At 34.5% G+C, this 15,741-nt stretch overlaps 1 pseudogene; it reads right to left on the reverse strand.

The window, feature by feature from the left end:
* Positions 1–800: 800 nt before the first annotated feature.
* LOC149208973 (putative glucuronosyltransferase PGSIP8) lies at positions 801–8,709 on the reverse strand (annotated as a pseudogene).
* Between the last annotated feature and the right edge of the window lie 7,032 nt (positions 8,710–15,741).

A 15,741-nucleotide genomic window follows, 5' to 3' on the forward strand; every position in this document is an offset into this window, starting at 1 on the left:
GTGCTTACACATCTCATTCAACAAGAAACTAAGATAATAGTTACGTTAGCATAAAGTAATCACATATCATTTTCCTAAAGAAATATGGCTCAATAGTTCTATCCATACAAAGAACATACCTCTATAACACAATGGCTACTCCTTAGTGCATCCCATAACTTATCATAATAGCCCTTCTTTGATGTGTGCAACACATATTCCCTTTTCTAAAATTCTACCATATAATTTAGGATTAGTGTGACTACAGAAACTCTCCTATAATTTAGGATTAGCATGCACTGTGACTAACTAGTTAACTCTCAGTACACCTAAGTGAGTTGCAGCTAGGGTATAACAGATTTCTATGTAAACTTGAGCATTTGATAATATGAATCAAATAGGCTCGCTTCATATACTAAATACCTAGCATTGAACTCAGCTCTTGCTAGAAAAAGTAATACAAAAGAGTAAAATGTGTCAACATGGAAGAATTCACAGTTTCCATTAGTCAACAATGCATATGAATAAATGAATTAATAATGAGATAACCATCTAGAAGATAACATGAACTAGATATGAATATATCCTATTAAGAATGTCACAATTTTGAGATATTCTTTCTATCATAGAGTTCACTCCAACATTGCCTCTGCATATCTTTAACGAAATTAGAAATCCATCAGAATATGAGGCTTTCTGATTCAGCCCGCTCACCTCTTACGAGGAGTCTAGAACTCAAAAAAAAAACACAGTAGGTTGTATAAAAAGAACTACAGGGTCTCCAACGTGTTTTCTGAGATGAGAGTATATTTCATGGCGATGTTTAGAATGATTTCCATCAACAAACTTTGGTGATCTGAAACTGTGGCTGATCAGATTTTGACAATGTTGACATTGCTCTTCCAAGAGCCCACCATGCAAACGGAGTAGCCAGAGCAGCATATACTGCTACCGATATGCTCTTACTATGCCATTGGAAAAAAGAGGAAAGGCCATGACAAAAAGTACACCGAATATACCCAACCAAGGGGTGAACACGGGCAAAACTGGGAGCTGAAAAGCATTTAAAACAAGAACCCCAATTGACATGGAACCTAGTAAATAAAGTCCCCAACCAATCAGAGGATTAATTGTTCTTGGAACAAGCAAAAATGGAAGCAAGTAACTTCCCACCATACTAAATAGAACCAACAGCTTGGGAACAATAGAATAGAATGACAAACCCTGTTCTGATTTCAAGAAGCAGAACTTAGATGAAGCTGTTTGGGAGCCTCTGCAAGCAATCATTGATAGAGCCAGAGTGACCAAGTAAAACAGTGACTCGACTATAACTAGAGGAATATGTGCACCATACCCTATTATTTAACGCCTCTTCTCGTGCCAAGGAAGCCCTAATGGGAGAACCAGCCATGACCACCAGTACCATGGCTTCATTCATGGAACACTAGGAAAAGTGATGACACTATTTGGTCCCCATGACACGTGCCATTTCAGCTTCAAATAGAAACAAGAATTGACCATCTGATATCTTAAGGGAAGTTGATAGATTCCACTCAGTTTAGCCCCATTGGCAAGAGGGTGAAACATTGGACTATCTAGTAAGTCATTAAAATACGAAACCAGAAAGACTTGGTCTGCACCATCTTTGTTTTCTTAATGTTTTCAGTTCATGCATCATATCATGGAACACAACCACTGAGGGCTGCAAACAAACAATAAGTAAACCACATTCAGAGATAAATACAACAATTTAACATAAATGACAGCACATCCAACAAGGGTTTCATGAATACAAATTGTTGTTCATTTTCAAGAAATCAAGATGCCGATGCTCGCGGGAGGGTTCCTCAGCCAGGGGATAATCTCGCCAGTTTAGGCATCTGTCATAAAAAAAGAAAGCCAAAATGAAATAGCATACCTGTAACACAAAAAGTGTAACAAACCTCTGAAACCTCTTCCCGCAACTTCGCAGACATTCATGAGGTCTCCCTAAGGCAATTGGATTCTCCTCGTTTTATCTCATTCCAACCAAATCTAGATGCCTCAACCTCCAACTGCCGATAAAGTGGTCAAGCATCTCATAATATCTCCCATCTCAACGCTAATCCAACCTTTTTCTTTTCGCCCACCGCTGCATGCCTCCTCTCTTTCCTTTCTTGATTTTAGTTTCCACAAATAACAGAATTAGTTTTGTAAATAATTTGTAACTTAAAATTACTTTTACACATGGTTGATTACAATAGGGATATTACATACTCCCCCCCTTAACAAGAACACCGTCCCCAGTGTTCATCTCTCATTGGAACTTTAGGCTTTACTCAAGAAATAACCATCTAAACCACACAAAAAGTGATCCTTCCTCTTTAAAATGAAAGATTTCATTCCAAAAATAGTAATGATATAATCATAAGAAATATCAATAATCATAAGCATTCATAACTACAGAAATATTCAAGTTCTAATTTCCATTTATTCAAATTCATAATAAACAATTATCTTTGTCAACTTACAATTACTTACCCTCTACTGTTGAAAATCATGAGTACTTTCACGTAAGCATTTTAATAGTGGTTTGTCAACCCATCAACCCTCCATGGTAAGTAATTCTTGTAATGTATGACTAAAAAATTCAATCGAATTAGTCCCAATATCCTGAGTCAAATGAAATACTTTTAACTATCAATCAATTGTGGAATGTTAGATGATTTTTAAATCACAGTACTTTTACAAGTACATTAAAGAGCTCATCACTGCTCCACAAGCACACTGAATTAATTCTCACTAAAGACATCCACAGAGTACTTCTAAAAGTACCAAAAGAGCACCTAGCTCTCTAATCATCAAAACAGTCAATCACTGCATCAAGTGAAAATTGTCTTAGGCCCTACTAAGACATTTACAAGATTAATAATACAATAAAGGAATTAAAATTTCCAATAACTCCTTATTGAGCACCAAACTCATTTCCTGTTAAATGTGCATAACATATTTTACACAACTATATGTAAAATTCATTTTTAACATAACATATAGCTAATTAGTTAATTTCTTTAGCTATGAGAACCACAATAGGCTAAAGAATTCCCAACCCATGGGAACTGGCTTCCACAACCAGATCGAATCATTTTCACATCCAGACAGCTTCTTTGATAGAGACCTTACCAGGTCTAACATGGAATTCCACTGGCCAACCAGCTCAAGAATTCCAATGACCACATAGGGTCCAATATAGGATTCCTCTTGGCAACATCCTACCTATTCCTCTAACAGCGTCCCGTCTATGAGGAATTTTGGGCCTCCTCCAACAGGCTCCAAATCAACAGAGTTGCCTCAGGATTTTTACCCTCTTCACCATCTTGGAAAACTCTTTTCCCTTACTGAGATAATTGATCTATAGGGAGAGGAAATCCAGGCAGACAAGTACCATCAACCCCTCTGGGCAGGTAACTGCCATCAACCCAAGGTATTGAATCTGGGCAGACAAGTACCATCAACCCCTCCAGGTAGGTAACTTCCATCAACCCAAGGCATTCAATCCGGGCAGACAACTACCATCAACCCCTCTGCGTAGGTAACTACCATCAACCCAAGGCATTCTAGCCTTTCCCAACTATCTGCAACTATGTGGAATGTTAAATTCTCTTTTATTACTCTTTCCGAAAGTAATTTACATAATGAACCATATGAACATTATCATTAACAAAACAAACATGCATGTACACCATGCATTTACACTTAACCCTCATCATGGGTTCACAACATCTAGATTGATGGGAAACATACCTATCATACATATCGTATGCATTTTGATTTTCCAAATAACATAATCATGCATATAATATAACATTATAATTTCTCATTTATGATTGCAATTCACATTGCATCAATTTATGTGACGATTTTTCTTGTTGCCATTAAGCTACCACTACTTAATCCCATTAGCAACGTTAGTTATAAATATGCATCAGTTAACAGGTATTCAATTTCCAAAAATTTTCATGCATACAATATTGTCATGTATAAAAGCATATGAAAATATTCATTAACATATAAATGTCAACAATAGTTCAGTTACCCATAGTCTATTTTCTTAATCCACACTGTCATTAATGGAGTATTATCTTACGTTTACTATGGCCAGCATTGGCCATGCATCATTAATATAATTAAGCATAATCAAGGTGTTCTGACCAACCCTTGGTTCAACATGCATAACTAACTAATTAAACTACCCTTATCGGAAGCAATTCCTCTACTTATGCAATTAGAAGCATGATCCCCTAAGTGTCACACATGCACCAGAGTTACCACTTGATGTTAGATGCAACAACTATCTTAACACTACTATGTGACCATTTCAGAATAATGACTTCCAGGAGACATTACAAAAATCATTAACATCAATACACTATAGTTATCGTTTTCCAACTCCTTAAGCATTGTCAAAGGAATACTCACATGCACATCAAGCGCTATCTGGTCATCACCAGACTTAGCGATTCTTTTTCCCTTCTCCGTCTGTCCCTACAGCACGTTTTTCTTCCTTCCCCTTGCTTCCTTTTCCTTTGGAAGCATCTACAGTTGGGGAAGGTAGTTAGGGTTTACTAGCAGCTGCATTAACACAGGTAGTCTATTTATGAATAATTGTCACATGTAATTCTACCATGAATGGGTGCTAGAAATGTTACCCACTAAACATGCTTCTACAATTAACTTCACACTAGAATGCAACATGCATAAGAAATCCGTCATTCCCATAGTAGAGATAAATTCAACCATCATTAAATCGAGGCTCAAATGATTTTATCTCACAACAAGTAATGATTAACATAAAACTCATACCATGCTAGTGATTCTCAAAGAATTAGATGGAAACATCATTAAATCTATTAAGACATAAGCATATACTATTCATCAAGCATTCTCATGGTGAATAAAATTAAGAACTCTTCTCATAAACAATTGGAACTGTAGCATAGAGAGAGTAAGAATCATCATACACACATTCCACGCATGTGACACCAATCAAACCATCGCTTGTTCACGAATTGTAATAATTTTAAATCCAATGCAATTAATGCATATAGGTTCTAATGGTTAGTCATACAACACTAACCAATCTCAACTACCAATCATCTTCATGCATCCATGACAAGACTTAATAAAAAATTAGTTATTGCAATCACGTCTCACTACTTGACTCATAGCATATTTCAATATCTATAGGGGTTCTTCTAATGTCCTTTTGAAACAACTTGTTCTCCTATTCAAGAATGTTCCCCATAATTTATATTCATGCATTGACTTATTAAATTTCGTTCATTGTAACTTCAATCTTGTTCAATAAATGCATTACTGTTATTGCCATATTTGCAAATCAAAGTTGGTAGTTGATTGTCACTTTCCTTAGTATTGTTCATAAGTGTAATGAGTGTTCAATATTGTTCATAAGTGTGACAAAAGTTTTATTGTCTTTCATCCTCATCAAGAATCCAATAGTTATGCAACCAACTTTATTACTTACTACGCAAAACAGTTATAAACATGAATCACACATATCATGTCGAAAGTAGTGTACTACATAAATCAATATGTGAATGGTTAAACTCATACCTGAGTTAATGCCATTGGTGGCATACCTCAATTTCTTTTCCGCTTACCCATTCCCAAAGGCACCAGTACTGCAACCTTTAGCTCTGATACCACTTGTAACGTACCTCGAAAACCACACATGTAAAAGCAGGGAGTTAGAATTTTTATACAAATTACCACAAGTAATTATCCAATTCACAACTCCACATTCATCATTAACCATTAGATATAAAATTAATTAGTACATAAAGTAATTACAGTAGAGGACAGTAAGATACATAACCCTTAACAACCACTGTTGTAGTGTAATAACATAAACTGTCTCATGAACCTTGCATCCACCTTGCATCCATTTCATGATTTCCTTAACCATATTAATTAATCTCTTACTTGGACATTATGATTATCACAACCAATAAAGAATCATCATCATCAAGTATTCAACATCATCAAATTGACACAAAAGGCAATCACACCATTGAACACTGATATACCCTGGAAACCCCGTAGGGTGAAAACCAGCAAACGTTTAATCTTATTATTAAACGCTCGTGAGGATTTTCACCCCTCACTCAATGGCTTATAAGGGATTCCATCCCTTAACCATCGTTATAAAATTATTACAATGAATTATCATTAAGTTGTCACATAATTAGCTATGATCTATTACATTTTCCATGAAACCCTTTACTTACATACCGCCACATGCAACATTCCTTGTGGCATGATTGTTCTAGCAATGTATGATCCCGCAACTCAAACTCATCTGCATGGACCATTATTCCTTTTCCTGCCACAACGTTAGATATAATCTATTCCTTGCACAAGCAATCCAACTTTACCTGCCCGTGTTATCATTATCAACATTGACATCATGATTACATTTATAAATAATCATATTATCTAGCATTTCCCTTCGCTCAAGCACATATTCTTAGAGGACAAAACATTAAGGCATACCCTTGAAGGGACTAACTACAACATCAGTTATAATCTGCTTACATGAAAATTTACATAAACTTTATCAAAAGAGCTAGTCCTTTAGCCATTACTTTTGTTGCCTGCAAACATGTAAAGCAAACTAACACAACTTGTTGTCTCTTCCTGCATGCGTATGTATACCCTCTCTAATGAAATCTAACACAAATCTCGTGTGCTTACACATCTCGTTCAACAAGAAACTAAGATAATAGTTACGTTAGCATAAGGTAATCACATATCATTTTCCTAAAGGAATATGACTCAATAGTTCTATCCATAAAAGAACATACCTCTATAACACGATGGTTAATCCTTAGTGCATCCCATAACTTATCATAATAGCCTTTCTTTGATGTGTGCAACACATAGTCCCTTTTCCAAAATTCTACCATATAATTTAGGATTAGTGTGACTACATAAACTCTCTTATAATTTAGGATTAGCATGCACTGTGACTAACTAGTTAACTCTCAGTACACCTAAGTGAGCTGCAGCCACGGTATAATAGATTTCTATGTAAACTTGAGCATTTGATAATATGAATCAAATAGGCTCGCTTCATATACTAAATACCTAGTATTGAACTCAGCTCTTGCTGGAAAAATAATACAAAACAGTAAAACGTGTCAACATGGAAGAATTCGCAGTTTCCATTAGTCAACAATGCACAAGAATAAATGAATTAATAATGAGATAACCATCTAGAAGATAACAGGAACTAGATATATATATATATATATATATATATATATATATAGATATATATATCATTAAGAATGTCACAATTTTGAGATATTCTTTCTATTAGAGAGTTCACTCAAACATTGCCTCTGCATATCTTTAACAGAATTAGAAATCCATCAGAATTTGAGGCCTTCTGATTCAGCCCGCTCACCTCTTGTGAGGAGTTTAGAACTCAAAAAAAAAACTCAGTAGGTTGTATAAAAAGAAATGCAGGTTCTCCAACGTGTTTTCTGAGATGAGTATATTTCATGGCGATGTTTAGAATGAATTTCCATCAACAAACTTTGGTGATCTAAAACTGTGGCTGCTCAGATTTTGACAACATTGACATTGCTCTTCCAAGAGCCCACCATGCAAACAGAGTAACCAGAGCATCATATACTGCTACTGATATGCTTTTACTATGCCATTGGAAAAAAAAGAGGAAAGGACATGACAAAAAGTACACCAAATATACCCAACCAAGGGATGAACACGGGCAAAACTGGGAGCTGAAAAGCGTGTAAAACAAGACCCCAATTGACATGGAACTGAGTAAATGAACTCCCCAACCAATCAGAGGATTATTTGTTCTTGGAACAAGCAAGAAAAATGGAAGCAAATAACTTCCCACCATACTAATAGAACCAACAGCTTGGGAACAATAGAATAGAATGACCAACCCTGTTTTGATTTCAAGAAGCAGAACTTAGATGAAGCTGTTTGGGAGCCTTTGCAAGCAATCATTGATAGAGCCAGAGTGACCAAGTAAAACAGTGACTCGGCTATAACCAGAGGAATATCTGCACCATACCCTATTGTCTGACGCCTCTGCTCGTGCCAAGGAAGCCCTAAGGGGAGAACCAGCCATGACCACCAGTACCATGGCTTCATTCATGGAACACTAGGAAAAGTGATGACACTATTTGGTCCCCATGACACGTGCCATATCAACTTCAAATAGAAATAAGAAGCAACCATCTGATATCTTAAAGGAAGTTGATAGATTCCATTCAGTTTAGACCCATTGGCAAGAGGATGAAACATCGGACTATCTAGCAAGTCATTAAAATACGAAACCAAAAATCCTTGGTTTGCACCATCTCTGTTTTCTTAATTTTTTCAATTCATGCATCATATCGTGGAACACATCCACTGAGGGCTGCAAACAAACAATAAGTAAACCACATTCAGAGATAAATACAACAATTTAACATAAATGACAGCACATCCAACAAGGGTTTCATGAATACAAATTGCTGTTCATTTTCAAGAAATCAAGATGCCGATGCTCGCGGGAGGGTTCTTCAACCAGGGGAGAATCTCGCTAGTTTAGGCATCTGTCATAAAAAGAAATCCAAAACGAAATAGCATACATGTAACACAAAAAGTGTAACAAACCTCTGAAACCTCTTCCCGCAACTTCGTAGACATTCATGAGGTCTCCCCAAGGCAATCGGATCCTCCTCGTTTGATCTCATCCCAACCAAATCTTGATGCCTCAACCTCCAACTGCCGAGAAAGTGGCCAAGCATCTCGTAATATCTCCCATCTCAACGCTAATCCAACCTTTTTCCTTTTTCCAACCGCTACATGCCTCCTCTCTTTCCTTTCTTGATTTCAGTTTCCACAAATAACAAAATTAGTTTTGTAACTAATTTGTAACTTAAAATTACTTTTACACACAGTTGATTACAATAGGGATATTACTTTTTCCCCAATACGAGCGAATTTGTTAACTATAATTTATACAGTGAAGCATAGGGAAGACTTTGCTTTTAGGCTATATTATATTCTATAAAATTTGGATCTCTAGTGCCACCAGAAGAACCGGCTCCACCAAAAGAATCGACCCAGAAGTCAATAAGAAGAATATAGCTAAAATAAAATTTAGATGTAAATCTCGTTTCTTGTTTTTTAAGTTTCAATTGCAAATTTAAGCTAAGAAGACAATGAACATGTTCATGATAATAATAATAAAATATTTATTTACCTTAATTTTATTAAAAAATCATCAATTTAATAATTTTATTTTTTTATTAAATATTTTAATTAAAAATAAATTATATATATATAGATAGATGTTATTTATATTTATTTAAAATTTATATAAATTTAAAATTTTTTACAAAAGAATTTTAAAATTTAATATAAAAATATGTGTAAATATGACACTACTTATATCTCTAATAAAATAAAATTAAAAATAAAATAAAAAATATTTACCTAAAACAAAATTAAAAATAGCTATATAAATAATATAAACTACAATATAATTGGACACAAAGAATCTGAAATCTTGAATCAATTTTTTTAATGTTTATTTTAATCAAATATTTGTAAAATAAATATTTAAAAAGAAAAACCATATCTTATAGATATATTATATACATGATATTTAATAAATAATAATTATTTTTTAGAAAAGTGTTAACGCATTTAGAATTATTTAATGTGGTTTATTATTAAGACAAAAAAATCAATCTCATTTATTAATTTAATAAATAAAATTTAATTATTTAGATGATTGTTTTTTTCATCCATGACATAATTGTCCAGAATTTTCTAACTATCTAATGTAGTTCATCATTGAAAAAAAAATAAAAAAAATTACATAATTTAATACTCATCTACATATCTAGGAACAACGATTTCAATAAAAATCAATCTTCTTTATTAATTTAATAAAGAAAATAAAATAAAAATAAAAAATTTAAAAATTACCATTACAATAATCCATTATTAATTATACTTCAATTATCATCACAAGAAAAATCCAATTCTTAAGAAATTTAGAATTCTCACATGTCAACATCATTTAAAACTTATCTCCAATAACTTAGCATACACTGCACTGCGAGAAGGAAATCATTTTGAATTACTAAATGTGGATCACAGGTGTTTGAATATACAACATAGTTCTCATTAATGAAACTTAAAATAGGAAAGGAAACTTTTAAATCGTATAAACGCTAAGAGATGCATTCACCTCCAAATAATCGCACCTAGGCACCAACCTCTCAACTAGTAGTCTAGAAGTCAAATCCCCCTCTCCTCCGCAGTTGCGCTGCCTTGGATGCCTCCTTTTGGGCAGTAGCATACAACCTCATCGCCAAGGCCACCAAATTCTCGGTCGAATGGAGGGCCAAGAGCGACAGGAGAAAGGGAGTTGGCTTCGTACAGAGCACGCGAGTTACAAATAAAATGGTGGGGGTGGTTTTGCAGCACTCACTTGGCAATAATCGACGACGGAAATTCGTCCACCTGGCCGCTAAGGTGGACAAACCTGATGACATCCAGAGTCACTGCCTCCTTCCACTGGGCGCACAAGACCATCGATGCCATAATTCTTCTTCTTCAGTGAAAAAGGCAATCACAGAGGTGACTGCATGGTTATAAGAATCGAACGTTGAACAAACAATGGGAGGCCAACCACGTGAAAATGCATAAAGGGCGTAGAACTTGCCCAAAAGTTTGAGATTATGATGCCGACAAACGTAGAGAATGAAAGTGTCGAAAAGTTGGGTGATCACAGAATTTGGGGTTTAGGATTTTGTCCTACGCGTGGGGGTTTTCACCAATGATTGCCGAAAAAAATAGGATAGGAGAATTCTGAGGAAGACCGGGTGTATATACATCCACAGTCATATGACACCCTGCTACGACAGAACACACAACATTGTTGGGCGCTTCTAGGGCCAATTATTTGACAAAAATTGTCCCCTAACTGAATTAAGACGCCAATTCATCAAGGTATCAAGTTGGTTGCCCACTCAGAGATATGCCGATCTTCCATCACTGGGTGATGGAGTTTATGTTTGTGGGGTTAACCCATTTCTTAGTCGTACAACAACAACTTTGATAAGACAAAAAAATGCGAATTAATCGTAGCTCCTTTTCCTATTGGTCCGGATGAAACGCGTGCTTGGATCGAAAGGATTTGTCCTGTATTTGGTATTGAGGCCCAGAGTCTGGAGGAAAGAGAGGAACGAATATGGGAGAGTTTAAAAGATTATCTTGATTTGGTACGCGGAAAATCTGTCTTTTTCATGGGAGATAATCTAATAGAAATATCTGTAGCCAGATTCTTAATCAGATGTGATCCATTATTTGGCTTTACAAATCTCAAGTTTTGGTTGATAATTAAAAAAGTGAGATCTATCAAGATTTGGTTGATAGTTAAAAAAGTGAGATCTAAGGGTGGAAGAACTCTCAATTGTCTAACAATCAATCTGATGGCACATAAAAGTGTAAAGTGACAATTGGGGGAGTTCTTCTCAAAGGGAAATGCCTTACAGCATAATTAGAATAACAAAAAAAAATTGGAAATTTTCAAAAAAAAAAAAATTGCATTTTTAAACATTTATTATATTTAAAATTTCTACTATTAAGTATTTAATGATTTTTCTAATATGGCAAGATTAGATGAGGATGGATGTGAATAATTTAAGTTCACAACCATCCTTTACATTTGGCATATAAAGACTAAAATTATTTTTACTAGGTTTTTGAATTCATTTTGTACACTAGCATAATAGTACAACAATGTTGGTGCATACAACATTTAAAATTTCATTTGTCAATCCAAAATTTGCCAAAAACAACTTGGAAAAATTGTCTTTTTTAGTATGAGCTTCAATCCATGTGTTATGAGTATTGTTGATTATTGTCAATTTTAAAATTGGCATAGCATTCAATGTCCATACTTAATGTACATTTGTTATATTTGTTTCCATTTCCATAACATTTAATTTATTATACTTGCTTCTTTGCAAAACACCAAAACTACTAATCATAGTTTATGTGTAAATTGTTGGGATAGGAAAATTTTAGTAAGATTAGCATCACATGTTTCACTAAATAACAATTTTGAAGAGAAAAGAATAGACATCAAGAGAACTCAAAAAGATAAATTTGTCCCTCTTTCTCTATATTCATATATTTCATCACTCTAATTTTATATAAAATGTTTGTTCATAATCATTACTTTACATTAATAATGCTAGGTGTCTCTATTATTAATGATGGTGTCATTATTATGTTTATGTTTATTATTTCATGAATGTTTATGCACATTTAACCTTATCCTTTCCACCACTTAGTAATTCATAGCATCAAGTTATTGAAATAGATATTTAATTGTAAGAAAACACATCATTAATAATTAATGTAAATATCTCAATTATCCATTTATCTTTATCTTTTACACATTTGGTGAATCTCATTACATATATATTTCATAGTTTAATGATTTTATTTGTCATAATAATATTTAATTGTAGCTGCTTTTCCTTCTGGTCTCTCTGCCTCAACTTGTAAACTGTTTCTCTCTGCGTGAATCTTTTCTCGGGGAGATGGTCTCTCAGTTGGAGGCGTTTGTTGCCATTTTATTGGCAGTAACAACTGATGCACTTACGCTCTTTTGAGCTGTTTTACCTTTCAGACGTGACATCTTTTCACCCAACAAGGCGAAAATCAAGTCGTTTTGTAATGCTATGCATTTACTCTGTAACAATCTATATCTAATAGAAAGTTTGGCATTTTTTTCTGTGGAAAAAAAAATTATTTAATTGTAAGAAAACACACAACTAATAATTAATGTAAATATCTCAAATATGCATTTATTTTTTACACATTTGGTCAATCTATTTACAAATATATTGCATAGTTTAATGATTTTATTTTTCATAATAAATCTATTATGTTTAGTGAAATTTTCTAACTTTTAATTTTTTTATTAAGTTTAGATATGCATTTAAAAAAATGAATCTTTTTAACATCATGAAACCTATATTTCAAATTATAACAATAAAAAATATGATTATGTTAATTTAATAATTCTTTGCATCATCAAATTCTCACTTCTTAGCTGTTTACATTGATCATTTCCCCTTTCTCAATTCTAGGAAACCTTATCAATTACAGTTTATCTCTTTTATCTTCTCGTTACTGGCGACATTGATATTGTTGAAAATGCAACAAGAAAATCCTAATTTAATTTTGTCCTTGAATTAAATTAGGAATTAAATGTAATTCCACATCTCATGACAACTTGTAATAGTTTACTAAGTTAATTTGACTTTTTTGGATCAACTAATTTGAGTTGAGGGTCTAACTAGAGTCATGTAGAGTGTCTACTACTTTATAGGAGCCTTGGTTGAGTTTATTTTTGAGTTGTAATTATTTAATTTACTTTAACTGATTTCAAGTCAAATAAACTAGTTCCAACTGGTGGAGGATCTAGTGGGAGATCCCGTAGTGGGATATAACCTGCAGTAGTGGGGTGTAACCAACAATGATCAACTAGTAAACTGAAGATTCACTTATAATTAACTCATGCATGTGAGATCAGAGAAAGACCCAGTTGAGATTAGAATTTGGGGGTAGTGTACTATAAGTTGTATAATCATCTGAAATGTACAGGAGGTGCATGTAATAAGAGGAAGGCCTATGAGGATTTCACAATTCATAATTGAGGAATTTCCCAATTAAATATGGGTCAATTCCCAAGGAAAATACACAAGGAAATAGGACCTTGGCATGGAGCAGAATTGGCTAAGTATTGGCTTGATCTTGTCTGGGAAACAATGAGATAGATAGAGAAAATGTTGAGGTTGCTCGGGCTTGAAAAAAGCATTGTAATATTATCATATTTTTCTGATTAATGCAATATACAGATAGTAGGGGTTTTTAATTTTTGGCTTTCGCCATAAAATTATTGTGTTATGTGTGATTGAATTATTTCTCTTTTATGCATCATGATTTCATAGTTCGTTTGTTATTTCCGCTGATGAGTAGAGTAGATTCAAGTCAATTGTTTTAGCATATTACAATCTACAGTTTGAATCTACAAGGAATTTCTACATGGTATCAGAGCTGAAATCACTATAGAAGAGGAGAATACGCATTTTCCTTTTGAAGGAGAAATCGAATTTGCGTTATCATACTTTAGAGCCAGCAAGATGTGGTTCTATAGATTGAGACTCAAATATGCCCTAATTTGAAATTTATTGCTTTGAAGGACAGGATAGAGGCAATGTTGAGAGACACCGGGCTTAAGGAATTCATAGACAAAGATATTCCTAAGCTAGTTGATACTCAAGATCTAGCAAAGTGGAGAAAATGTGTGGAAAAGGCGAGAAGGATTATCCTAGAAGGAGTTCGACTTCATATAGTATCGAACCTCCATTGTAAGGAAACTCCATTTTCAATGTGGAAGGTCGTAACAAACCTATTTCAAAACAACAGTGACCACAGGAATCTGGCACTGAAGAACAAGCTCAGAAAGATCAAGATGGAGAAGGGTGACACAATACTGAAGTACTTGAAAAAGTTCTCCCAATCTCGGGATGAGCTTGGAAGTGTTAGTGTTACAGTTGTGGAAGCCGATCTGGTAAGCCTAGTACTTCTAGGACTTCCCAAGAGTTTGCACAACTACCAGAACTCGGTTAATGGGAGGGAGAAGATACCATAGTGGGACACATTGTGTTCTGACTCAAGGAGAATTTTAAGGATGGAAAATTTTCTTGAAGTTTAAAAACATTGGTGAATCTCACTAATCCCTAATATGTAAACTATAAAATGTTTATTGATATATTTGTAATTATTCAAATTTATAATGATTTTATAAATAGTCTCTATGTAATGGTTGTGATTTTTGAGGTAAAATAATTTTATATTCTAAAATTTGGGCGAATCATCTTTTATAAAAATTGGAAATTGGGGAATCTTTTTTGTGGAAAAATCATGGAAAATTAGCCCACTGGGCGAACATTAGCCCCTAAAATTTTCCACGGTCTGACTTTGTGCAAGAAGAGATTTAGCGGAACACCAGAGATGGATTCTCATCCAAGCATGATGATGAGGAGAATTGTCCCTTAGCTAGAAAGGTGAAGAAAGGGAAGGGGAAGTCATCCCATTCCAAATCAAATTCCAGTGAGGGCAGCAAGAAGAAGGACATGTAGAAGATTAAATTTTTTCATTGTCACGAGCTGGGACACTATGCCACAAAGTGTCCGCACAAGAAGGCCAGTAAGAAGCGTAAGTGAAGCTCTTGCTTCGCAACTCAAGCTGGGTTTCACCCTCTTCACTTGCATGGTGACATCGGTGATGGTTAGTGTGTGGTACCTAGATAGTGGAGCCTCATTCCATATGACCAACAAAAAATATTTCTTCAATTATTGGAGGGGGAGGATCTCCAGATGAACATGGTGATTGGAGATGATGGGAGGTATAGTGCAACCAACATCAATACCGTTACCTTTCAAAGGGAGTTTGGTTCTCCTCTCACATTAAAATATGTCATGTATGTTCCAGGTTTGAAGACAAATTTGGTTTAAGTTGCCATGTTGGAGGACCATGGGTACGATATGATATTTAGCAATGGAAAGGCTTTCCTTTGTCACATAACCTCAAGACAGGTGAATTGGATCAGGGTTTGGGTGAAGAACCTCTACAAATTGGATG

Source organism: Pinus tabuliformis, chromosome 1_2, assembly GCF_031772625.1.
Source record: "Pinus tabuliformis cultivar Carrire ecotype Pingquan chromosome 1_2, CPIR1, whole genome shotgun sequence".
NCBI lineage: Eukaryota > Viridiplantae > Streptophyta > Pinopsida > Pinales > Pinaceae > Pinus > Pinus tabuliformis.